At 36.1% G+C, this 25,199-nt stretch overlaps 1 protein-coding gene across 10 annotated transcripts in view; it reads left to right on the top strand.

Annotated features, from left to right (window-relative positions):
• The window catches only part of LOC136043567 (uncharacterized), a 187,309-nt gene that overhangs the window by 9,483 nt on the left and 152,627 nt on the right, over nt 1-25,199 (top strand). For 3 of the 10 annotated variants that reach the window (XR_010621664.1, XR_010621667.1, XR_010621648.1), the window contains 2 exons: nt 11,562-11,954; nt 13,962-14,139. The exons of 3 other annotated variants lie outside the window; for them this stretch is intronic. The gene's annotated coding sequence lies outside the window, so the exon portion shown is untranslated. Of the gene's footprint in view, nt 1-11,210; nt 11,337-11,561; nt 11,955-13,961; nt 14,140-25,199 lie in introns of those variants that run through there. 4 more of the 10 variants (XR_010621669.1, XR_010621658.1, XR_010621668.1 and 1 more) reach the window with 2 other exon arrangements.

Genomic DNA, 25,199 nt, shown 5'->3' on the forward strand with positions numbered 1-25,199 from the left:
ATATAGCTTATTAATAAAAGTTGGAAATCTGCTAGTGAGAATTCTTTTGATTAAGTCAAGTGTCTGATTAGCCTTTGCAATAGTTGCTTGTGCATGAATATGAAAATTCAACATGTCATCTACCAGGACACCAAGATCTCACTCTCCATGGCTGATGAAAATAGCTTTGTAGGACCCATTACTACAATTTATATGGTACAGAATGTGTGGGTTTTTCTTCCCAAGGTGGAGAGTCTTCCATTTTGCTGCATTGAATTCAAGATTCCAATTATCAGTCCAGTGAGTGAATACATCAAGGTCCAGTTGTGTTGAGTCAACATTTTCTTCTGTGTCTGCACAACCAATAAGTTTTGTGTCATCAGCATAGAGGCTTACTTTACATTTAAGAATTTTTGACACATTGAGACAGATTGAATAAAGATTTGAGACATTTGACAGATTGAACAAATTTGGACCCAATACTGTTCCCTGGGGTACACCACTTCCAACAGCAGCCATCTTGGGGAAAAACGTCTTTCCATCCCTTCCAAAATTTTTAACTGTCTATTCCCTCTCTATTAATCAAGTCTGTTTCAACTGACTGACCAGACCTAAAACCATGTTAACATGACAAGGATAGTTCATTGGTTTTTAAGTATTTCAAGAATGCAATGTTAGCATTTGCTTCTAGAAGCTTCCCAACTGCAGAGGTATTAATATGAACCACCCTTGGTAGAAATAATAATATAGAACCCCAAAATTAGAGCATAATAAGTGCAAATTTCATAAATAGTATCTAATTCTCACCAACATTGGTATTTAAGGACTTGCAAGGTAGTGTATTGCAAATAGAGACTAAAATTGCACTACATTTCCCTTAGTAATTTCTGGGATAACCACTACTACTACTTTTCTGCTATTGAAAAAAACAAACAGCCATTATTTAGAAATATTATTTGTAAATACTACTAAAAATAACATGTAAAAAAAAAAATGTAAATCAAAAGCCAAATAGAAATATAATAAAAAGCATTTATCCATTAAAAATGAAGACCAAATTTCTGAGCATGGGAAAAAACAAATGGAACTGAAATTTAGTTTGGTACTCTTAAGAGTTTGGTACTCTTTTGATAGCAACAAATCAGACTTAGGGCTACAGTTCCTGGCCTATATCTGTGTGGTTTCTTCACCCCACCAGTAGCAGGAGCCAACTTACGTGCTACCTTTGTTGCAAGCAACTTTCTAGGTGCCTTTCCACCCTATCTTAAAAAGCCTATTGAATTTCTAGTAAAACAATGGCTATATTTTTAAAGAGCATAAACAAGGGATCTCAAGTAGTATTTTCATCCAGTTTATAGCTCAACAATGAAAATATCTCTGAATTTATCAAAAAATCTGCTCCCTGTACTCTGCATAGGTACCATGCTTTCCCCTTTTCACTTTAGAATAATTTTTAAATCTAACTCTCTCATATCTTCAGACCTTTGAAAATTTAACAGAATTGCAAACGAAAACAAAATATAAACTCACTGCCCAGCTGTCTAAAATAACCCTCTTTGTAGTGATGCTCAGAATTAAACTACACTGAAGTTAGACATGTTCAAGTGAAATTCTTTACCAAAAGTCACAAGAGATTCTTTGATGAAATGGTATAGTCATATAAATATTGTACTTTTGCTAGCAGAAGAAGAAAGGTCAGCAATTCAATGATTTTTTAAGTGTAGTAAATAATTGAAACAAAAATGCTGGAAAGTAGTGATAAAATGCCAAGTGACAGCAATAATTACTAGGGGTGGATTGTCACCAATGATAAATTACTATGGGTGGCAACCTGGAATGAAAGGGAATTCTTGGGGAACTGATTTTTTTTTTCAGGAAGACAGATTTTTTGGGAAATCTCCATTAATTTGTAGATGGTGGAATTACTGGTATTTTCAGACAAAATCTGCCTACATATTTTTTTTAGGCCATGAAAACTGCCAATTAGCATTGCTATTATGCTACCCCACTTTTTGTATAATAATAATAATAATAATTTATTTATCACCCACTTCACAAAACAGAGGTTAAGTGGAGTAAAATACAAAAGAAAAACAGCAAAAGTAATACAAAAGAAACAAGTTTAATCACAAATAATTATGGTGTTGTTCTAAAATAACTTTAATTGTTAATAGGTAGCATGGCAGCACAGTATACCTTGCACTTGGACAATAAATTGCATCTGTCTAATTTTTGTCACAAAAAACTACCAATTATAAACTATTGGATTTTTCTCCAGAATGGCAGCTGGGAGTTCAATATCACTTCTCTCTTTCATTACTTTTAGCTCATCAGTTGTGTTGTGTTTCCAAACTTTTCAAATAAGGCTGGATTTCCAAATTTTTTAGTATTTCCCTAAAAGTCTAACATTAACGCTGAGACCTAGTTGCAAAAACTTTAAATCCAGCCTTATTTGGGTCCCAAACTTTTTACAGTTCGAAAAGATTGCCAGTTCTGTTTTCATTATTCTAGTTATTAACTAAAATTATAAAGCACAATTACCTCTTTCCTTACATTGTCTGCCCTATTTGTGGCTTAAAGGGCTCACTCTGGAAAAATCCTTGCTTAGAAAAATACTGCAGAATACACAGAAGAACTACTGAATTGTATGGAATTTTGGTTTTGTATTTCAGTTGGTAAGAAGAAAGAGAAACACCATTAATGGGAATGATGCAGAAGAGGTAAAAACTCTAAGTTTATTCTTGAAAAATAGGACAGGGCCTCTTTCAATGTAATTTTCTACAAATTCTGGATTTAATTATCGATTTCCAGAAGAAGTTTAAATTACAGGGCCTGATCTTGGTAATACCATGAGTTCCCAGACACTACAATTTACATAAGACAGTAGTGCTTTTTTTGGACTGCATACAGTTTTGTGCTAGGGGTGGAAGAATTTAAATCTACATGCATTGGAATTTCCCAATTCATGCAAAAAAGGTGTTTGTGAGTCATATTACCTTTGTTACCTTAATTTGAACTTTGGAGTGAAATAAGGTCCAATATTGGATCTGTTTGGCTTTGTTGTTGAAATGGTGACTGTTTAAACATTTTTCACAAAATATAAAATAGAGGGTCGTGAGTGTGTTTATAGTCCAGTGAAACACCTTCTGATTAGGATAGATGCAATTTAAGCCCACTCAGTTTATTGCATTAAGTCCAGATGCAATTTAGACCGCAACGAGTGTTAATTTCCTGCGCCGCAGTTCCGCCCACTTTGTTTTCACAACAAATGCTAAATCTAATTTTGGAAGGCCTTCAGGAGGTTTACCATGTATTATAAAACAAAAGCTCAGCTTTCTGTCTCCGTCATGCTATTTCTCTGATGAACATTTATTGGCTATAAGACTTGGTAAATCCGTATTGATAAACACTTACCTGCCTCATGATGGGAAGAATATGACATCGCTTAATAAATTCTCCAAAGCATGCTCTAGTTTGAAAATTCTCCTTCAAAGTATAAGCATAAATGGGTACGAATTTATTATTATTGGAGATATGAACACTGATGTAAAACGTGATTCTGCTCGTACTATGAACCTACTTGATTGTCTCCCTGATTACAGAATAATTGCGAAGGATCTACCTTTCTCGTATGTGCATAATTCCGGCAGCTTATCGGATATTGATCACGTGATTTGTTCCCCGTTCATTACATCTTCAACAGTGCATGTCCACGAAGATGAGCAAGATATTGATCACTTTCCTTTATCGCTATGCTTTTCGATTAGAAAAGATAGTACTGACCAGGCTTGTGCTCCTGCCTCTAAATGGTTTGTGCGGAGTAATTGGAAAAATGTTAATATGCCATTATATATTTCAACCCTGGCCATTCTCCTTGGTTCTTTACGTGTACCTTTTCATCTACTCCAGCTGAGTGTTAGTCCTACTAAAAGTAATTACGATCTGAATCATTATTACAACCAAATCGTGTGGTGTTTAAAACGCGCTGAGGAGGTCGCTGTCCCTCAGGAGCGAGTGAGGAAAAGTACAAGGAAACCATTCTGGTCGTGTGACCCTGAGCTGAAAAGTGTGAAAAATAAAACCAAATTGTGGCTGCGTATATGGGTTGCTAACGGTCGACCATTAGCTGGGAATGTGTTTGAAATAAAACAAAAAACTAAGCGTGAGTTTAAGAAATGTCTGCGATCGAGCCGTTACAAAGGGTTAGACTGTCCTACCAATAAAAAAGATTGGGACAAAGTGATTAATTCAGCTAAACTAAATAACTCGGCAAATCCTAATTGCCCCATTACGCCTTCCGCATGGTCTGACCATTATTCAGTTATATTTTCCAAAGTGAATTATGCAGTGCACGCGCTTTATTCGAAATTGCTTGATTCGGTTCTCCCGCCTTCCCTGACTCAGGCACAAGTTATTCCCGTTTCAGTTGACGCTGTAATTGCATCTGTTAAGAAATTGAAATCAAGTTCTCTTGATATTGACGGTATCAGTGATTGTCATCTAAAAATAAATTGCCCGTCTTTGTTTTTCCATTTACAGTTGTTTTTCCAAATGTGCCTTTGTTGTTCCCTCGTTCCTGATAGCTTTTTGTGTGGAACTGTCACTTCTGTACTTAAACGAGGTAAGACTCCTTTGGATTGTTCTTCTTACAGGCCTATCACGGTTGCTTGTAATTTTAGTAAAATCCTTAAATATATCCTACTTCCTTTCATAAGTATGAATGCTAATTTCGGGGAGAATCAGTTTGGTTTTCGGTCTGGCATCGGATGCCAGCACGCTCACCGTGCTCTTGCTTTCCTTCTTAAAGATGCTTCGGCTAAAGGGTATGGTCTTCATATTTGTGCTCTTGATCTTTCTAAGGCTTTCGATAGTGTTGTACATAGTCAGGCTCTTTACTCTCTTTATAGTCACGGTATTAACCTTTCAGTTATTTTTCTTCTAAAGTTTTGGTATAGTAATTCTTATCTCCGAATTAAAACTAATGGTGCCCTTTCATTTTCTAATGTTCTTGTTCGTCGGGGCGTACGGCAGGGTGGAGTGTTATGTCCTAGTATTTTCAAATTTTGTATCTCTGGTATTCTTGAGAATATTTCTTCTATGTGTTTTGTTGGTTTGAGTGATATTTCTTACCTTGCTTATGCTGATGACATTCTTCTAATTAGCCGGTCTAAACTCAGTCTATCGCAGATGGTTCATAAATTTTCTTCTTCTTTTACTAAAATCGGTCTTTCGCTTAATGTTCATAAATGTGAGTATCTTTCTTTCAATGTTCCCTCTTCTCCTAGGCCTCTAATTTTTCAAAATTTTTCCATCCCTCATGTAGATTCGATCCGGTGGTTGGGTATTACACTTACAAAAATTTTTAAAACTCTTCGGGAGCGTGCTGTCTGGGATGCTAGAGTGAAAATCCAGATTGGTTACTCTAAAATTGTAGCTTATCGAGGGAAATACAATCGTATTGCCCTTGGTAAGCTTTATTCTACTTTTTCCGATCATTCTGTTCTTTACCTTTCTGGGCTTTACCCTATATTTAAGAAAAAAGATATTAGTGATATTCGATCCTCTTATTTCCGTTTCTGTAAATTTCTTCTCTATCTTCCTCTGTGGTATAGGATTCGAAAGATAATCAAAAAGTTCCATCTTCCGAATATTACTGAGAAGCTGACTGATCTACAAAAAGAGCTCTCAGAAACGGTGTATCGGCATTTGTCGCCTCACCACGGTCTGATCCGTTTGTATGATTAATGTCTTTTGTTGACTCTCGTTTTTTTTTTGTATCACATTTTTTTTTTTTTTTTTTTTCCGTTTTTCTTCAAGTCTTTACTCCACTATTTATCTTTTTGATGTAAGTGGGTTACAAATAAATATTATTATATTATTATAGATAGATAGATAGATAAGATTTTATTTTTCACCAAAATTTTCATGGCACTGCCAAATTTCTTATGGTATAGTCACATTAAAAGGCGACGCAAAATAAAAAACAAAACAAAGAAAACAAAACACATCAATCCTCCTGACTTTCGTTATAAATTTTTACAAAGCTAGGTATAAAACTCTTCGCTAACCGCTGATGGGCACAGCGTACCGGCTGAAGTTTGTCAACAGGCACTGCCACCCTGGGCGGGAGTCGTTTTGTTGTTGATTGAGGGGGGAAGGGTTTTGTGGATTGGGTGGATCAAAGATCTTTGTCCGAAATCCATGCAGAGTTTCTCTCTTCTTTTTTCCAGAGTTTGTATTTTAAACTTTGTCAGCAGCTCTTCATACAACATTTCTGCCTGCTTCGAAATTATCATTGGAGCTCTTTTCTGAACTCTTTCGAGCCTGGCGCTTCGCTCAGCCGTCAGTCCAAAATGCCATACTGGAGCTGCATATTCCAGAATTGGGTGAATAAAAGATGTAAATATTTGGAGGAGGTGATCTGGAGGGGCGCTATGTTTCGATATAAGCTTGAGCATCTGCAGCCCAGCATTATCCCTTTTTACTAGACTAGTTGTGTTTGCTTCCCATTTTAAATCACTGGTCATAATAACTCCCAAGAGTTTAATCTTACTGACTTTAAGAAAATCAGAGATAGTTGGTCGGAAATTAACTTCAGAAGAATTTAGAAATGAAATAGTTAAAATAGAAGATTTACTGTCATATTTGAATTGGAAGCCTTAGTCTTCACATTATCAATTAAAATTTGGGTTTTGCTACATTCATTTGCTTCACAAATTTCTCCAAGGGTAAGGTCATCAACATATTTTCAACGGACTTCACAATCATTAGCAATATTATTAATCATAACGAGAAACAGAATAGGACCCAGAATGGTACCTTGAGGTACACCACAAACAACTGGCTCAGGTTCAGAGAAAGACCTCTTATATTTTAAAATTTGGAACCTATTTATTAAAAAACTCTGAATGATTTTCACAACAACAGGGTTCACTCTAAAATCATAGAAATTAAAATTTTATGATCAATTAGATCAAAACCCTTTTTAAAATCAATTGTTATTAAGTTTAGCCATTTACCAGGCTCATCAACATGCTTAAAAATAAAATGTAAAAGACCCCTGTCTGAAAGAGGTCGGTAGGAAACTTTCTCAACTACATATTTTACTTTATACGAAGGTAATGGGGCCCAGTTTATCATGTAGTGGTAGCTACCACCAAGGGGAGGTAGGTCTTGAGGTTCCTTATAATATTCTGACAAATTTGTGCAAATTACGTCAAGTTTAGTATTACCTTTAGTAGTCGGAAACTTTACTATCTGCTTTAAAACTTTACTATCTGCTTTAGTCCTTGACTTCTGAGGAAGCTTTCAATTCTTAGATCGTTCTTATCACCAGTGACGCAAATTCCAACATTCAGGTACTTAGAAGTACTAAAATCAACACACAAATCTAACTTTTCAGCAAAGACCTTTTTTTGGAAAGGTGCCATACCGGGTGAGCAATAAAACACTCCAATAACAATACCAGTTACAGATCTCGGAAGCTTTTTTGGTCGAATCATTATCCAAATCATTTCATCATCATCATCAATATGGGGAATCTGTAGTAGCCGCGGTGCCAACTGCTCATGTACTAAACACGCTACGCCGCCTCCATTCTTACCTAACAGATGATTCTGATGTCTTAGTTTTAGTAAATTATTTGTAACCTTGTATTGTAAGATGTTCAGGACTTGGTTTATGCACTTCTGTAACTGTAATAATATCAGCTCCGATTACTTGAACATAACCCTCAAGTTCACCCATTTTATCAATGTTGAGACTTTCCGCATTTAAAGTTGAAAGAGAAGGAAAATGAAAATGTGATTGAGGGACTTCTTTTTCAACAACTTTACGTTTGTTTACTTTTGTCTGTTTTGGGAAGGTCTTTTTAGGCAGGAGAAAAACTTCAGGCTCATTTGTTGCAATAACTAGGCTATCTGATTCATCATGAAGGGTTGCAAAACGGTTACGAGACGGAAACGGTGACAGAGGAGCAGAAAATATATTAACTTTCGTCTCATTATTTTGAAGTTTTGGAAACCCTACATTGAGCTAATACGCATGGATCATTCTGCTTGCTTTCTGAAAATTTCGAAAACGTTTATGCCACGGCATGGTGGAAAAGGTGGGGGAAAAGTGCGTATGGGAGGGGGAGGGAAACAAAAAGGAGATACTGAAGTAGGGGTATTCAGGGAGGGGGGGTTTCTTTGGGGATTGAATTCTGGTGATTGAAAGCTTGGCAGGGATTGGAAACTATTTTTTGCCTGATATTCGCAAAGTTGTCGCTGACACCGGTAAGCGTGTCCACCAGGGAGTGATAATGGCGTGCTCGTTAGCACACGCCCACTTGTTGTCTGAAAGTCAGGAGTGACATGAGCAAAAACGCATTCTCTGTTGGTACAAGTTAAAACACTGCACAAATCTACGTGGTCAAAACTGCAATCATTTTTGTTGCAACATTTTGATCTGAAATTTAAGCATATATGCAAAAACCGACACTTTTTCTTCAGTCTGTAAAACCCTCGTTCAAAGAACCGGCAAAATGTGCTATATTTACGAGTGGTACTGTCTGTTTTACCGTCGTATGTTCTTACGTCACTTTTCTCTACGAGCGTCGGAGGGGGTGCATTTGCACTAGCTGATGACGTATCACCAGGATTCATTTCGTCTGATAAGATTGCACGGCCGTGGGCTACGCTTGGGCTAGATGTTATGTTTTGCCCTTCATTATCAAGGGGTGCATTTCGGTTAGCAACAGTGATATCTTTGTCCGTTTGCTTTGACTGGGTAACTTGGTCATGGGAGGTTAGCGAAAGGTTACAAGGGCGGGTTTCGATAGCCACCAAGGGTTCTTGTTAATTTCTTGTTCTTGGCTATAAGACAGTCTTTAATCTCCAGATGACCTGTCAATACTTTAATTTGATTGTTTTTTTTCCTCCATTTCTGACAGAAACGTTGAGTGCCTTGTCCGGATTTCTTGATTTTCTGCTTGACATGCCGATAGACTTGCTTCCAGGGTCTTAATTTTCTCACTTAGACGGATTATTTCGGATTCATAGTTGGGAATGTCTACACTTACTGCAGACGGCTTAGTCCCTTTTAGTAGTTCAGAGTTGGTTTTAGGTCCCGTAGTAATTTGTGGTAAAGAGGTGCCAATTCCGCTTCCTCTTACAGGTCTTTCGCACTAGGCTTTTGTGGGGATTGAGATGCTTGCGACCTCGGAGTCACGGGGATTGTTTTTGCAAGACAGTCCATGCATAACCATTCGCCAGAATGGTCCTTTAGCCTGATTTGGGCGCACTTATTAACGCCTGCGGGGTACCAGCGGCCGCATTCTGTCACGCATTGGACAGAATTTGTGGTTACAAGCAGTCGGCACTCGACAATAGTTTTTTGGTTTCGACATATCACAATAGTTGCTTTGGGACTCGAGTCAAGTAGTAGCAACACTGGACAGCGAAAGTCGAGCAGTGGCAACACTGAAGCAGTGAAAATCACTTAGATGTTTTCACAATGTCTTATCCAATTGATAATTAGTTGTCAAATAATTCAAGTTCTGATTATAGAAATATTTTCAGTAAAAGTCCATAGGGAGATGAAATAACTAAATAATCGATAGATGGTCTAGAGCCTCAACAACGCAAGCGTCATCTAGGTTAATGTATGGATGTTGTGTATAGATGGCGCTACCACCAAGCAGGTGAATAAAGCTCAAATAAAGCGATCTTCTCGTGTGTAATTTGTGTGAAAATATTACTAAGCGAGGTCAGGAACACTAAGTTTTCGTCACTTACAGCACCACTACAGGAAACTCGAAAAAAAAAAACAGCACAAAAAAGCTAAAACTATGACCCGACAAAATGGTGCTAGAATAGCTAGTTTCACAAACTGGGTTACAGGTTTCATATTTGATCCATGAGTCTTTTTTTTTGTTAAATAAATTTTGTCTTGGGCCTGGTTCTTCTTACTTTTTTGTCTGTTCTTTCTATAATAAATTATTGTTATTTCCATTCATGTATTATCAATGCATAAACTTTTATTATTTCTTTCTGATTTTTCTATTGCGTAGTTATGGCCTAGCCAGAAGCTCAATAGTAATATGTTGCTTGAAACTCACCTATCTGTAAGACAAGGTTAGGGTAGACAGGGGCAAATCTCCAGCATTTTTATTAGGGGTGGGGGCAAGAGGGGTCAATATCCAGATAGTCAAGGGGCATGGGATATATAATAATTTTTTCTCCACATTATTGGGGAGGGGCAAATACTTTCTTGCCCCCCCCCCCAAATAACATCCCTGAGGGTAGACATAACCTAGTTGCAATTTTCCACATTGTGTTGGTAGTTTTCCAAGTATAACACATTTATATTTTAGCCAGAAATGGATGGTCTTACCCTAGTCTATGGGTCTTCTTGTGAAGACACTGTGGCAACAAAAGAGTAACATCATTTAGAGTTTTAATTCAATACTGTTTTCAAATATAAAAATTTGCTCTCATGTCAATATACCTCCCTCCCCTCCTCCTTATGGGGTCAGATATAACCCAAGGGTAATTGCAGAACAACAATAATACAAAAACAATAATAAAGTTCTTACTTTATGTACAAGAAATTTCTATTATTAGGTTTTTGGGTCTCTTTTAATTTTCACGCATATTTTTAAATCATTTTGAATAATACGCCACTCCAATTGTTCTAATTTTTTGCAGCTAGATGTTGCATGCCACAAAATCTGTTCATGCTAGCACTATCCGTTTTGTCCTTTCAATCTAATCTTCCGCTTTATTGCCGAAGATATGCTGGATTAACAAAAGTTGTACTATTTTTATAATTTAAAATCCAGGCTGCTTATTCATTTCATGGATGGTTTATCTGGGTTAAAAGCCTCAAGCTCCTGCCCAAGAGAACTGAATAATCTAAGATAGCTGTTTAATGTTGCAGTATCCATTTTATCCATTCAATCCAAGCTTCTGCTTTACTGCTTGGAATTTACTTGAGAAAGACAAAACTGTGTGGAATTTTCAGTTTAAAAATTAATTTATTGTTTTTCTGGACACCTTGAATGTGCGAAAACTTGACTTGAACAGCCTCATACTTCTTCTTAATCAGAATGTTTAAATGTAAGATAGTTGTCTAAACTAATAACATCTGTTTTATCCATTAAATCTTATCTTCTGTGGGAATGTGCTTGAGAAATAAAAAGCTGTGTTGATTTTTCAGTTTAAAAATTAAGCTCGTTTTTCTTTTCATAGATGCTATTCAATGAGCTGATCAGAATGTTCTAATGTAAGATAGCTGTTTAATCTAATGACATCTGTTTTATCCATTCAAACTTATCCTCTGCCTTACTGCTGGTAATGTGCTTGAGGAATAAAAAGGTGTGTTAACTTTTTAATTTAAAAATTAAGCTCGTCTTTCTTTTCATAGATGCTGTTCAATGGGCTAATTAGAATGTTCGAAATGTAAGATAGGTGTCTAAACTAATGACATCTGTTTTATCCATTCAATATTATATTCTGCTTTACTGCTGGGAATGTGCTTAAGGAATAAAAAGCTGTGTTAACTTTTCAGTTTAAAAATTTAGCTTGTTTTTCTTTTCCTAGATGCTATTGAATGGGCTAAAACTCCGCTTGAAAAGCCACACACTTATTCCTAAGAGAGCTATAATGTCATCAGTTGTTATACAGTTGGCATCATTGTTATTGGTGATGAAATCTTAAAGGGTCAAACCCAAGACACCAATTCCCACTTTTTGTGTCAAAGATTGTATAAACTTGGTGTAAAAGTTGGAAAGATATCCACTATAAGTGATGGCATAGATGAGATTGCAAGTGAAGTTAAAGACTTTTCTCAACGATTTCAGTATGTAATAACTTCGGGTGGGATTGGACCAACACATGACGATAGGTCGTAACGCCCCGTAAGTAGTTCCAAGTGAATAGGAAATCGAAGTCTTGCTTACTCCGATAATTGTGGTGAGGAAAGGGGAATCAACGGTAGGTATCTCCCTTCAGTTAGATTTCAAACTTTTTTAATCAATGTCTAGTAATTTTTTGGGGCTCTTGTGGTTAGGCGATTGCCATGTACTTTTAGTCAATCGAATTGAAAAAAAAACAACTTATTTTCTTATATTGTATGTAGTTACAGTAAATTAACTCTGAAGTTAACCTCGGTCATATTGCTATCAGGCGTATTCAGCTATATGCTGGCTGCCCATTTTAGCTGTTACAGAATAGTATTGGTGACTATCATTTTTAAATAATCTTAGTATGCTATTACTATATTCTTCTGTAATACTATACTTAGTAACAGTTCGTAGTTTTACAGTATACGGTTGGTGCATACATTACTTAGTTTGCAACCTGTTTAGTAGCGTTACTTAATGGGCTGTCATAAGAATATGGTTGAACCATTTAATTTGTAAGAAATTGCGTTTGTGTCTGTCATCAAGTTTTCCGCCTAAAGTTTTAACCAATTAGTCCCTTATTTAAGGGATTGTCATGAAGAAACTTCTAAATCGTTTTTTATGATAGACATGCTAAGTTTGGTCGAACTACTTTGTTAGTAGAGAATTGCGTTTGTGCCTATCGTTACCATCAGTTTTGACCATCATTAAGTCTTCTGCTTTAAGTTTTGACTATCATTAAGTCTTGGGCCTAAAGTTGTCCGTAATTTCTATGAAAAAGTTGTAGCATGTTACTTATTCTATAATTATGGGATATCACAGAAGCTCTCTCTTGCCGAAGCTATACGTTCTCTCAATATATGGAAACTGAGAAAATCGATAAGGGGGATAAAGAAGGGGAAAAGGGAATTTTGTACAGATTGTCATTGATACTGAGAAAGTTATTCGAGTATCTTAGGTGAAAGAATAAAAGAAGCATTATTATCATAGTAATAGCTAAGAAAGTAATTAAAAATGAAAGTAAAAAATCTTGTAAGAGTTGAGTCGTTTACTCCAAATCTTCCTAATAGCTATTGAACTGCGTCTTCCCCGACAGAAGGTTGGGCCTTTTCCCCCGTGATTTTTTGGCTAAAGCAATTCAAGTGATCAATTGAATTACACACACACACACATGAATTACGTATCATTCATGATTAATGCAAGCATAATTACACCTGGATAGCAGTACTGAAATCAATATTACTTGGTGGTCTGTAAAATTACTGAGAAACCCCCTCAATCTACGATCCACGAGCTAGTTCACTTGGAATAGTAAGGCACTATATAAATCATCGTTTATAACAGACACTCTTAATTGCATTCGGTAACAAATCAAGGTCAGGTCATAAAGTAGACCTTGTTGAACTCGACTCTTGTTCGGTATTGTAAGGTAACATGAGAGGTGTTGTATAAGTGGGAGGAAGTAACATTGATAATGTAATACCAATACTTACACGGTCGCTTCACTTACACAGTGAAACACGACTATGCTCTCTTGTATCTAAAGGCCGTTTATTTTTATTATTCATAGCTGAACACTATACTTTCTTGTCGTCTCGAATGATCTTAGGTTCGTTTGACCTGAGTCCTTTTGCTCTTTCATACTTTCCACAATGGAGAAAAAAAATATGGTGTTTTTGTAACCCCTCTCTCATAGCATCTATGGTAATATTCTTGTGGCAATTTTTCTTTTTTGTGTGTGTGTTTGCCGGAGATGAAATTACTTAAGGAGAGCTCAGTAATACTACTTTTAGTGAATTAGGTTAGATTAGCACTCCCATTTCTTCACATTCGTCGGTAATTGCCAAATCATTGCGATAATAATAACATTTATTTATAACCCACAAAATACAACGATAAAACCGTGGACTATACAAAAAAAAGCAATCATAAACATACGATTCTAATACAACCTAAATAAATTAACTCAATTCAAAAAATAGCCAAAGAGGGTAAAAGCTGGTAAAAGCTTTAATAGTAAAAGCTGGAAAATATGGAAGCTTTTGGATAGTCCTACCCCTGTTACTTTTTCCTTTTTAATTTTCTTCTTTATTTCTAGATGACAGACTCGGATTGGCCGCAAGTAATGAGAGTCAATCCAATTCTTGACTGGAATTATAACATAATATGGACATTATTGAGAAAATTATCCTTGCCCTATTGCGGATTATATGATAAAGGCTAAGCTTTGTTTTACTTTCAGCAAGTTGGGATATATTAAATGAAATTAGTAATTATTTTTGCGTTTCTGTTTTCAGGTCTAGCTGACCTCCAATGAATGCGGTTAAGGCCCTCCTATTATTAGCTTATGTCTTGTACTTTTACTTTTATGTTTGTTGTATTGAAATTGCGGGATGGGAGGAGGTAAGTAGGTCTAAAACAGTTGAATTTACATTGAAGTATAATTAAGTTTCTTTGAATTTCCTTTTTGTCATATAGGGCTATATAAAAAATGTGATGGCCTTTTTAAAGGCCAAAACGAATTGAGGGCAACTTATCATTCCATGGTAAAAAAAAGGTAAAGGAAACGGCATTAGACTTTACAGTCCGTTCCGGCGGTGCTGATCTCCGTTTCTTGACCCTTCAGCCAGGAAGTGTAATGGGGGGTTGGGCATTCATGGGCCTATGGATGGCTTGACGTGGTGTCAAATCAATATTTTGGGATAACAATTTTAATTATAACAGTTGAAAACAATCTCGTTTGTGACTTAAAAACTTTGGATATGGCCATCTTTTTTAAATGAGCCATCATCCAACATTCTACAACCACTGATTTGAAACCATCGTCCGTGGAAAAAAAATAAAGTTGACGTATCAGTGCTTCTCACGAAAAAAGTACGGTTCCTTGTTAGGCGGTGAACTGTAATTCTCCTGTACAAGGCTTTTTGACCAAGTTAATCCCAATGGCACGCTTTTTGCTTTGATTGGGTTCCATTTTTGATGGGTTTCAGGTTTTCTTTTTCGAAATTTCAACAAATTTTCACAATAAAGTTTTATTGTTAATATTAATCAAAATAATTGTTGCCGTCCTTAATCAGTTTTAAATAATAATTTTGTTGCTAGACATTGTGGTTCAAGAATCGTTTTTAAACTTTCCTTTTCTATGGGCTCTGGTTCACTCTCTACTAGATTCCAGCAATCGGTGCAAAAATTATATATTTTATAAAGTAATCTCTATTCGTTGAATTCACTGAAATTTTTATTTGTTGTCAATTTAATAATAAGCCAACAACATCTTAAGTTGATTTCTCTTTACATTGTATTTGCTTTTATGATTGTGTTTGAGAAAATAATAACATTAATGCTAATAATTCTTTATTTGTGCCCACTCACATATACAAAAAAAAGAAAAGCAGAGTAATGCAAAAAGAAGAAGAAAAAAACTTAAAGACCATAGAACAAAAAGGAACATCAACTTCTTTATTCTAAGTCGCAGATAAGGTGTAAAGGCAAGAAGTCCCACAATGATCCAATTCTTTCAGAGGATGGCACATTTTGGGTGTCTATCTGGGTGTCAAATTTTGGATGGCACATTTGGGTGTCCCAATTTTTATATATATATAAATATATATATTTATATATATATATATATATATATATATATATATATATGTATATATATATATATATATATATATATATATATATATATATATATATATATATATATATATAAATTATTTTTCCGATATTCATGCCTCCCCCCAATCGTTTGCCATGCCAATTATGTATTCTGCGTTGTAGAGCAAATCTAATCTTTGCTAGGCAACTTTCTTTGTTAAGACAAATGTTTATTCAATACAAGTTGAGCCTCTAGGAAAGGAATGAGTAGCCCCTAAGGATTGCATGCAGTCAACTTTTCGTTCTGCAGATGATTGCTTCAAAGAATTCCAATTTTAGTTCAATATTCTATTTATTTTGGTATCTGGTCTCATAGTTAATTTTAGTGAATCTTTGCAAATATGTTTCTTCGGTATTTTACCCGTGCTTGTAATTTCTATACAAACAATGAGTTCAAATTGTGTTTATTAGCAGCTAGTGTTGCCCTCTTTATATTTTTTGTCTATTTACCTTTGACTATTGACCCTGCTCTTCAGACTTTCTTTTTAAAACTTAAAAAAGCTGAGTGTATAATTATAGAAAGTCGTGCTAAAATTGGTTTGGCACAGTGCCAATTTGGAGTTCGTGTTTGGTAGGATGCACCATTAGTGAATATACTTCGTGTTTCCACGTTGAGGTCACCGTTGTCAACAATCTTCAGAATGGTGAGGTTGGTTCGTGTCGGATAGAATATCTGTCTTAATTCTATTGTTTTTTGTTTTTTTTATATTGTGATGACATGCCATTTCTGTTTTAACGGGTAATGATTGAGCTGAGTAAAGAGTGGCAGGTAATCGCCCCTGTCAAATGTTAAGGTAGCCTGATGGGTTTTAATATTAGTTCTCAGGTGTCCTACATCATATGTAGAAAATTGTTATCAATTCATACCACCCATTAGCGGAGGTTCTGGGGGTGGCAGTGTTCCTGATGCCTCGTTGTTTTCATACCTAAAGTTCGTATCTGAAATTTCCATCCTTTTTCAGATAATTGCTGAAACACTTTATTAAGCAGTTTTTAAAGTGAGGATCCCCTGGGCAAGATATATCAGAAGTATCAAAGCCCTGCTGATCTTCTCTTTGGAAATAGCTTAAAAATGGTTTTTAGACTAATATTTGAAGTCCGAGCACGTCAGATATGGCCTTTAGGCCTTAGAAACGGACTCCATATAAGGAACACTGCCACCCCTCAAACCATTTGCTCATACATACATTTCCCTTCTGATTTTCTCTTTGAAAATAACTTAAAAATGGGATTTGGAATAATTTTTTAAGCCCAAAAATGTCATATGTGGCCTGTAGGCCTTAGAAATGGACTGAATATAAGGAACGCTGCCAGTCCTGAAACTGTTGGATCGAATATACATTACCCTGCTGGTTTTCTCTCTGAGAATAGCTTAACTAACGGGTTTTACAGTTATATTAAAAGCTCAAAAACGTCATAAATGGCCGTAAGGCCTTAGAAAAGGACTGCATATAAGGAAAACTGCCACCCCTAAAACCGTCCGATCGAACATACATTGCCTTGATCTCTTTGAACAGCTGTTCTCTATTGCTGTTCTCGTTGAACAGCTGTTCTCTTTGAGAACAGCTTAACGAACGGGTTTTACAATTATCTTAAAAGCCCGAAAACGTCAGATTTGGCGTTTAGGTCTTATAAACGGACTGCATATAAGGAATGCTGCCACCGCTGAAACCGTTTGATCGAACATCCATTACCCTGCAGATCTTGTCCTAGAAAACAGCTTAACAAAGGGGTTTTACAATTATCTCAAAAGTCCAAAATCGTCAGATGACATTTAGGCTTTATGGCTTGAGCAACTGTATCCCCGACTCCATAACTCTTTATTTGCCTTGGTCTATAAATTCAAAATGACTGTGAGCTACATATTTGTTTTTTAGTGATAAATTCTGAGTTTTTAAGGGTATAAAATTCGTTCTGTAACTACTTCAGTTCTCAGCTAGGCAGGACCTTGGCTTTCAATATGAAATGATCTCAATTGACTCTCGTATTCTTTTTACATTGCATCTTAATCTAACTTCCTCAGTCCACGCCTAAATGTTAAGGTTAAGGTAATGTTAATGCTAAGGTTAGGCAATACCTTTCTTGTGACTATAATAGCACGGAAAAGTTTCTTCATTGTCCTCACTGTAAGCATGAATAAATGCAAAACAGTCCACATCAGGCGGATAGCCACATCCAGCAACGTTGATGAAAAACTTGACAAGGTTTGAATTGACTAGATAGGGTATCTGTCATATTTATTCATCAAGACACAAGTGTCTTGAAAAATGACACAAAAATGGAAGACGACCATAAAACACACATTGAATATGCATTAGACTTTTGATTTTCATTCATTTCATTTTCAGTCAAACAAAAGCCGCTCTTTGATACCCAGATTGGGCTTCTACAGAACTTAAGTCGGCGCAACAGCCTGCTAATTTTGCTATCTAAGAACATTTAAAGGTATCTAAAATCGAAAAAGCCGATTGCTCAATTCAGTATTGGAATAATCAATAAAATAATGTTAACAACATGATGGTGCAGCTATCATGCACCATGACCCTTGACCAATGTCAAAGGTCATTGCATGAAAAAAAGTTTTCTTGTGGAAACATAATTCAGTAATGTATATTGAAGAAACCTGGGAGGACGTATTCATTAACGTGTTACCTCCAACCCCCTCCCCCTTTCCCGAGAAACAAAGAAGTCATAAGAATAAAAATTAGGTTTGCTACGAAGCATCCATGGTTGCTATGGCCCAGGGAAAATACAGAAAAAAATTTCCACAGAGACCCTACACGCCATAACCAAATTTATACTATTGTCAGAATAGACAAACTATTTAATTGGTATAATTTATAAAGAACTCAAGAAACTCTTTAAATAAAAGGAGATAATATCATGGTATATACTTACTGTGTTGGATATCCTAATTAGTAAGCTGCTATTCCAACTTCACATATTCTTCGGTCCCAAAATTAGCACACTACTACCCCTATTTTAGATCCCAAAGAGCGGTCCAGGTACCAAAGACGCAATTATATTTAAAAACATTTATATTATCGTATTGTTTCAAGGAAGAAAAAAATTGTCCTTACATGTCGAATAATTTCAAATTTCTCATGGCTTCATAGGTGTGTCGCAGGAATTAACGCTTCTGTGGATAGGACACTTCCATGTTTTACTAAAAATCTGTTCAGGTTAGGTTAGGTCTCGTTCTTGGACTTACAAATGACAAAAGTCATTCAGATTTGAACGCCCGGTATTCTGCTGCTCCGAGATTAAATTTAACTCAAAATCATAAATATCTGACATTTACAGATTTTATTCATGTTAGCCTTCGTTATAGTGACTACAAAAAAGAAGGAAGTGCTATGTATTTGGGGTTGGGGTGCTCTAAGAATAAGCACAAGATGGTTCGGTCTTGGTGGCTATCGGCTATTGAGTTAAGTTGGTGATTAATTTTATCTTTGTAGCATTTTAAGACATGATTGGTGGAGTAAATAATCTTAGAAAAAAAATTTATTGTATAAGATTTTAAATATTGGGAAATAAAGTCGTCTACGTGGCACAATAAAATACGTTAGAGCTTCTGTCCTTCTTCAGGGACTTCAGTCTTTCTATACTCGGTCCCAAGATTTTGAATGCACTAATTTTTGAACTTTCAAAATAATGCATAGTGTTTGGCATGGAGCGTGTGATTTCTACATTGAAAAAGGTTAGACTCATAAAATACGATATCATTCATTTTTTTTTTTTTTTTTTTGGCAGAAAAGTAGTCATTTCCTCTTTAGACAATAAGCAATTCCAGTGTACTTGAAGTTGTCATGGTACCCAACAAAAAAGTTCGCATTGATCGTGTACGTGAGATGAAAGCTACCAATTTCGGTGAAATCAACAACCTATTTTTCCCCATTTCTCATATCCAATAGGGGACACTGCAGAATCACAAAGCGCTTTAGGATTTTTTTTTACAGTAAAAATTATTTTCAAGGGTTTTTATATGTTTTAGCTTTGCTTTACTTGGCACGCCTTCTGCAGAATCAGCCCAATCAAAACAATGGTTCTTCGATTTCAACATAGGTATTCTCAGGAATGTATCCTGGGTCTACCATGATACATCTTATCCTGGATTCATCTACCTGGAACATCCAGGTATATCCAGGACCACCCAGATAGATCCAGGTAGACCATGTAGAATCAGGTATATGTAGGCCCCTTCCACCCCCCACAAACAAAGTTGTTTTCCTTTCAGTTATTTTCCTCTTCCTTTTAGGTTCACGTCGATAGGAAACCGCAGCAATACTGAGCCCAATCCAGCGTTGAGTTATTATAACCCAGTGACTTCAATCAATTTATTAATACTAAAAGAAAAACTATTACAAAAGTAAATCAGTTAATAGGCCCAAGAATCTTTGCTTGTAATGGGCCACAGAGAACAAGAATAAAACACTTTTATAAAATATATACAAAAAAAACAAAAAAAAACACTGGAACAAGACAAGGACATTTAACAGATAGAAGATTTAGAAGGAGATTTAACATATAGCTGAAAATGACTTTAAAAGATGAGAAGTGACATACAAATTGGGATAGAATTAAAAAGAGAGACAAAAATTATTGAACTGGAAAGACCCGACGAAATAATGCCTTTGCAGAAAGAAAAAGAAGGACATCCGAAGGGTTGGAGTTCCATAATAGAATTGACTGATATACAGGAGACCACTGAGCTGCTGCAGAGGATTGTTTTGGTAAAATAAATCGTCGAGAAGAATTACGCAAAGAAGAAAAGTACCTACCTGAGCCTGTCCTTGAGAAAAACTGCTGCAGGGTCGGTGGAAGAGTACCTAGAAAAGCAGAATGCGCTAAATAAAGAGTACTTTTACCTATAATATGATCCAGCGGAGCTATTCCAGTATCATTATAAAGATCAGAGGAAGGGTAAAGCCGAGGGAGAAGAAAAGTAGCCTTCACTGCCCTATTTTGGGCTCCTTGAAGTGAGCAGAGAAGAGATTTATTAGTATTGCCCCAGACAGAGCAGCAATAAGAAAGGTAAGGATGAATAAAAGCATAATAAAGAGAAACCATAATATCAGGAGGAAGAAATGAATTAATCCGGTGCAACATTGAAGAATGGCGGAGGATTAAGGAACGGGTGTGAGTTATATGCGGTTTAAAAGAAAGAAAACAGTCAAGATACACACCAAGAAATTTCACCATAGTAGCTTGTGGTATAATATCATTCCCAAAAGTCAGGGTGATTGGCTCCTGTACGTCTCTCATACGGTAAGGGGTCCTAAAGTTGACAATGGCACTCTTTCGGATGTTAAGAGCCATACCATTTGACCAGCACCAATCCTTTACTTTATCAAGAAGACCTTGAGCTATAGAAGTGGCAGATGGCAGGTCCACCGAAGCAATGAAAAAGTTACTGTCATCAGCAAAAAGAACAGGGTGAACATGGGGATGAAGACCATCAACAAGATCATTAATGTAGATTAGAAACAAAAGTGGTCCAAGCACAGAGCCTTGTGGGACACCTTTCAATACAGGCAAAGTAGTGGAAGAAATACGGTTAACCAAAACATACTGAGATCTATCTGAGAGGTAGGACCTAAACCATTCTAGTGGGACTCCATGCATACCAAATAAGAATAGTTTAGATAGGAGAACATTGTGGTCAACCATATCAAAGGCCTTTGAAAAGTCAAGAAATAGACCCAAAACACACAAGCCCTTGTCCAGATTAACACGCAAAAACTCTGTAGCATCAGTAAGTGCATGTAAGGTAGAGAATGAGGGACGAAAACCATACTGATGGTTAGTGATGAGAGAATATCCATCAGTCGAATTAGTACTAAATACAAATGAAGAGAGTCGACGATACACTACTTTTTCAACAACCTTTGAGATGACGGGAAGAAGAGAAATAGGTCTGCAGTTTGAAATTAGAGACGAATCACCTTTTTTGTGCAAAGGTAGAACAGTAGCAACTTTAAATGAATGAGGGAAAATACCAGAAGAAAGAGAGAGGTTAGTTATGTGTGAAATCGGATGAGAAACAAACTGACTAATTTTTTTAAGGACATTATTACTCAAACCAAAACTATCAACTGAACGACTGCTAGGAAGTTGAGAAATAATTCTAGAAATCTCAGTAGTACTACATGGGGAAAGGAAAAAAGACTTCTTTGCCAAGGGAAAACAACTTACTCTACTCGGGGTTGGAAATAGAACTGAAGGAAGTGTGGTGAAGTACGAATTGAAGGCACTCGCTGAGGATTTTTTGTCCACAACAGATCCATCAGCATTTCTATAAAGACATGTAGAGGAATGTTTGAGTTTTTTGCGAGAGAGAGCTTCGTTAATTACAGTCCAAACCTTGCGCAAATTCCCCTTGCATTCATTAATTCGACGCGAAAAATACACCTTTTTTGCTAAACGAACTGAAGAAGTGAGCACATTTTTGTAATGTTTATACTTCAAAAGATCATCCTGTGTCTTACTTTTACATGCGGCCTTGAACCAAAAACGCCTTCATATGGGTTGCATTGATCAGACCTCTTGACATCCATGGGCATTTGGGTGTAAAATTCCTTGGCTTATTTCTAAGAAGAAAATGCTTATCCAACAGAGTTTCCATACGACACAAAAATAATCTAGTTGCACAATCAGCATCATTAGCTTCAAGAACACTAGACCAATCATTGCTCTGAAGACCATGTATTAAATTAGAAATTTCTTTCTGTAAAAGTTCTAAAAGAAGACTTACCTTTCTCATCCACAGTAATCTCAGTTTTAGGCACAAATAGTGATACATAAATAGGAAAGTGATCAGAAAGATCAGTGAAAACAAGACCAGAAGAGAACTTCAAATTAGGAGAATGAGAAGTGAAAATATTATCTATTAAAGTGGCAGAATTTCTTGAAGGGTCAATGCGAGAAGGAAAAAAAATTGAAGGAAGTAGCCCTGAAGAAGAAAATACATAAAAAAGATGGTCACATTCATCATTTGATCCAACATTTAACATATTGCAATTAAAGTCTCCCAAAACACAAATTCGTTTTTTAGAGAAAGTCCCCACACCGGAAAGCTGATCAAGCAAATCACAGAACAGATGTGTTGGAAAAGGAGGGGGCTTATAAAACAAACAAACAGTATCACATGCAAACTGGCTTTTCAGATCAATGACAAGAGAATAAACTGTCTTACTATTAGACACCACTGAAGTAAACAAGGATTCAAGGTCAGATCTTCTACAAAATTCAATATTAGATTTTATAAACAAAGAAATACCTCCAGAACACTTTGTTACCATTCTAGGGACGTGAATAGCAATATAACCATCCGTATCATAAGCTGTAAAATTATCACTATCAGATAACCATGTTTCTGTCAAGCCTATGACATCAAAAGGGCAAGAATTATTAGACCACAAATACGATTTAAGACTGTCCCACTTATCTCTTATTCCACGCACATTCAAACAAAATACATTAAAGCAACTATTTGAAGAGATTGAGGGCAAAATGTTATCACAATAATCAATGGTGGTGTGATAATTGCAGCTAGAACTAACCATAGATTTAAGGAGAGGGTCAAAAGTGTGTGCCTCTTGTCTACCAGCACTACTTGGTTGATCAAATATAACTGAATTAAGAATAGAAGAATTCAAAAGAAAGGAGAAATCACCCATATATAATACACATGACAAATGTATACATTAACTTTACAAATGAACACAATATCCATACAAGCAGGCTGAAGTAAGAGAGGGTGGATTGAAAGGTAAGACATATAGGCAACAATGGAGAAAACAACTGCAAGAACAAAGAACAATAATAAACTACTAGGTTCAAAGGGAATAAAAATAATAACAAACAAGTACAGGGACAAAGGCAAAGAAAAAAAAAAGGTAAAACAATAAAGGAACAACAGGAGGAAAGAGGTATCAATGGTTTTTGCAATCCACTTAAGTGAATAATTTAAAACGATATAAATGCAAACATTATGCAAACATAAGAAAAACTATTAGATCATAAATAAATTTACAAAACAGAGCTGAAAAAAAAGAAATGGTTTATTTCAGTCCTGGGAGGGGCTTGGATACTAACGCCAGACGGCAGTTGAGTGGGTCAGTGAAAGGTTGGACGGCCCAAATAAAGTTGGTATAAAATAATGTAAAATCACTTCAGCCTTTAGGCATTTCTCGAAAAGCAATCTTGAGGGAAAACTGGATGGAATGGGGTAGGATTGCTTGTTACTGTGCTGGTGTCGGGTGCCTCAACGCTGCGACCAGTTTCACTTTCTTAGTCAGGATTTAGCCTTATTATAATTCAGTCTTAGGACGGGCGTGGCTATTGCATGGTTCTCAGGCTTGAGAAGAAATTAATCGATGGATATAATCATTAAAAATTTCAAGCACCTGCCCGTTAATTCTCATATTTTACTATTACTATTACAAAAGTAGTCCTTAGCGGCTAAGAAGTGTGTAACTGTTCGAAAGACATGCGTATTGCCAATAAAAAAAAGCTCAACACTCCAAGGTTAAATCAATTTTTTGTATCAAAGATCTATAAGCTTAGACCAAAGATATTAGATAGAACCTCGGACAAAATAAGGATCATGGACAAACATCGCATATCCACTAATCCTTATACCAATATAAGGATTGCTAAATACAGTCTTAGAAGAAGCCTTTTTTATTGAAAAGTATCTGTTCTGTAATTTGCCTTGTCATACCTTGCCCATCCACTATCAAGATTGTTGTCGTTGATTTAGAGCCATGACTCGTAAGGTGAGGTGCAGGCCCCACCTGAGGAGTGTGGCATTATTTTGGTGGGTCGATGGCAGGACATGCACCCTTTGGCTCACGATACTTCAGAGCCTTAATTTAAAAGAAAAAATGTATATTTTTCATTTGAAAAAATATACATGATAGCATTGCAATAACATCATATTTTGTATAAAAACTGTTTTATACTGACAATATTTTTCCTTAGCATGAAAAATGCTTAAAGGACGACCCAAAAAAGATGTCGAGTTAATGACCTTTTCAGCTTCCTTCATGTAAAATTTTGAATATTAATATTTTAATATCATGAGAGGGAGCGTCAGGATTTTGGGAATATCTAGTTCTGGCATAGCCCGAAAGAGGTTGGGAAACACTGAGTTAAAGGGTTCAGTTTTTTTGAAAACGTAAAATAAGTGCCTCTTTTCAGGTATTTGTTTTTCCTTGGCCACCAATTTTATTTCAAATAGTGATTGTTTTGCTGCCACACCTAGTGGTCATATCTGACGTTTTACGTCTGACGTTAGATGTTTTCTGCGATAATGTCCAAAACCGTTTGCTAAGCTTTTCTCAATAGGAGATAAACCGGGTAATATCTGTTCGGTCAGACATCCTCGCTATGGAAACAGCTTACAGACGGTTTTTACAATTATCTAAAAAACTTGTAAATGTCAGATATGACCTTTGGATGTGGCAACGATGTTACACGTCTCGGTTACAAAGCTGCCAGATGGGGCGCATTTGTGTCGTTTGACAATTTTTTGAGAGAGTTGCGCATTGAATTTTTCAAAGTGACACATTTTTCTGTAGGAAAATTCTTCATCCGGGGCATTTTCAATAGAAAAATTGGGCTTTTACGGTGGTGGAATTGTTAACCAGATATCTGGTAACACGGCTCAGTT

The sequence above is a fragment of the Artemia franciscana genome, chromosome 2 (assembly GCF_032884065.1).
Source record: "Artemia franciscana chromosome 2, ASM3288406v1, whole genome shotgun sequence".
Lineage (NCBI taxonomy): Eukaryota > Metazoa > Arthropoda > Branchiopoda > Anostraca > Artemiidae > Artemia > Artemia franciscana.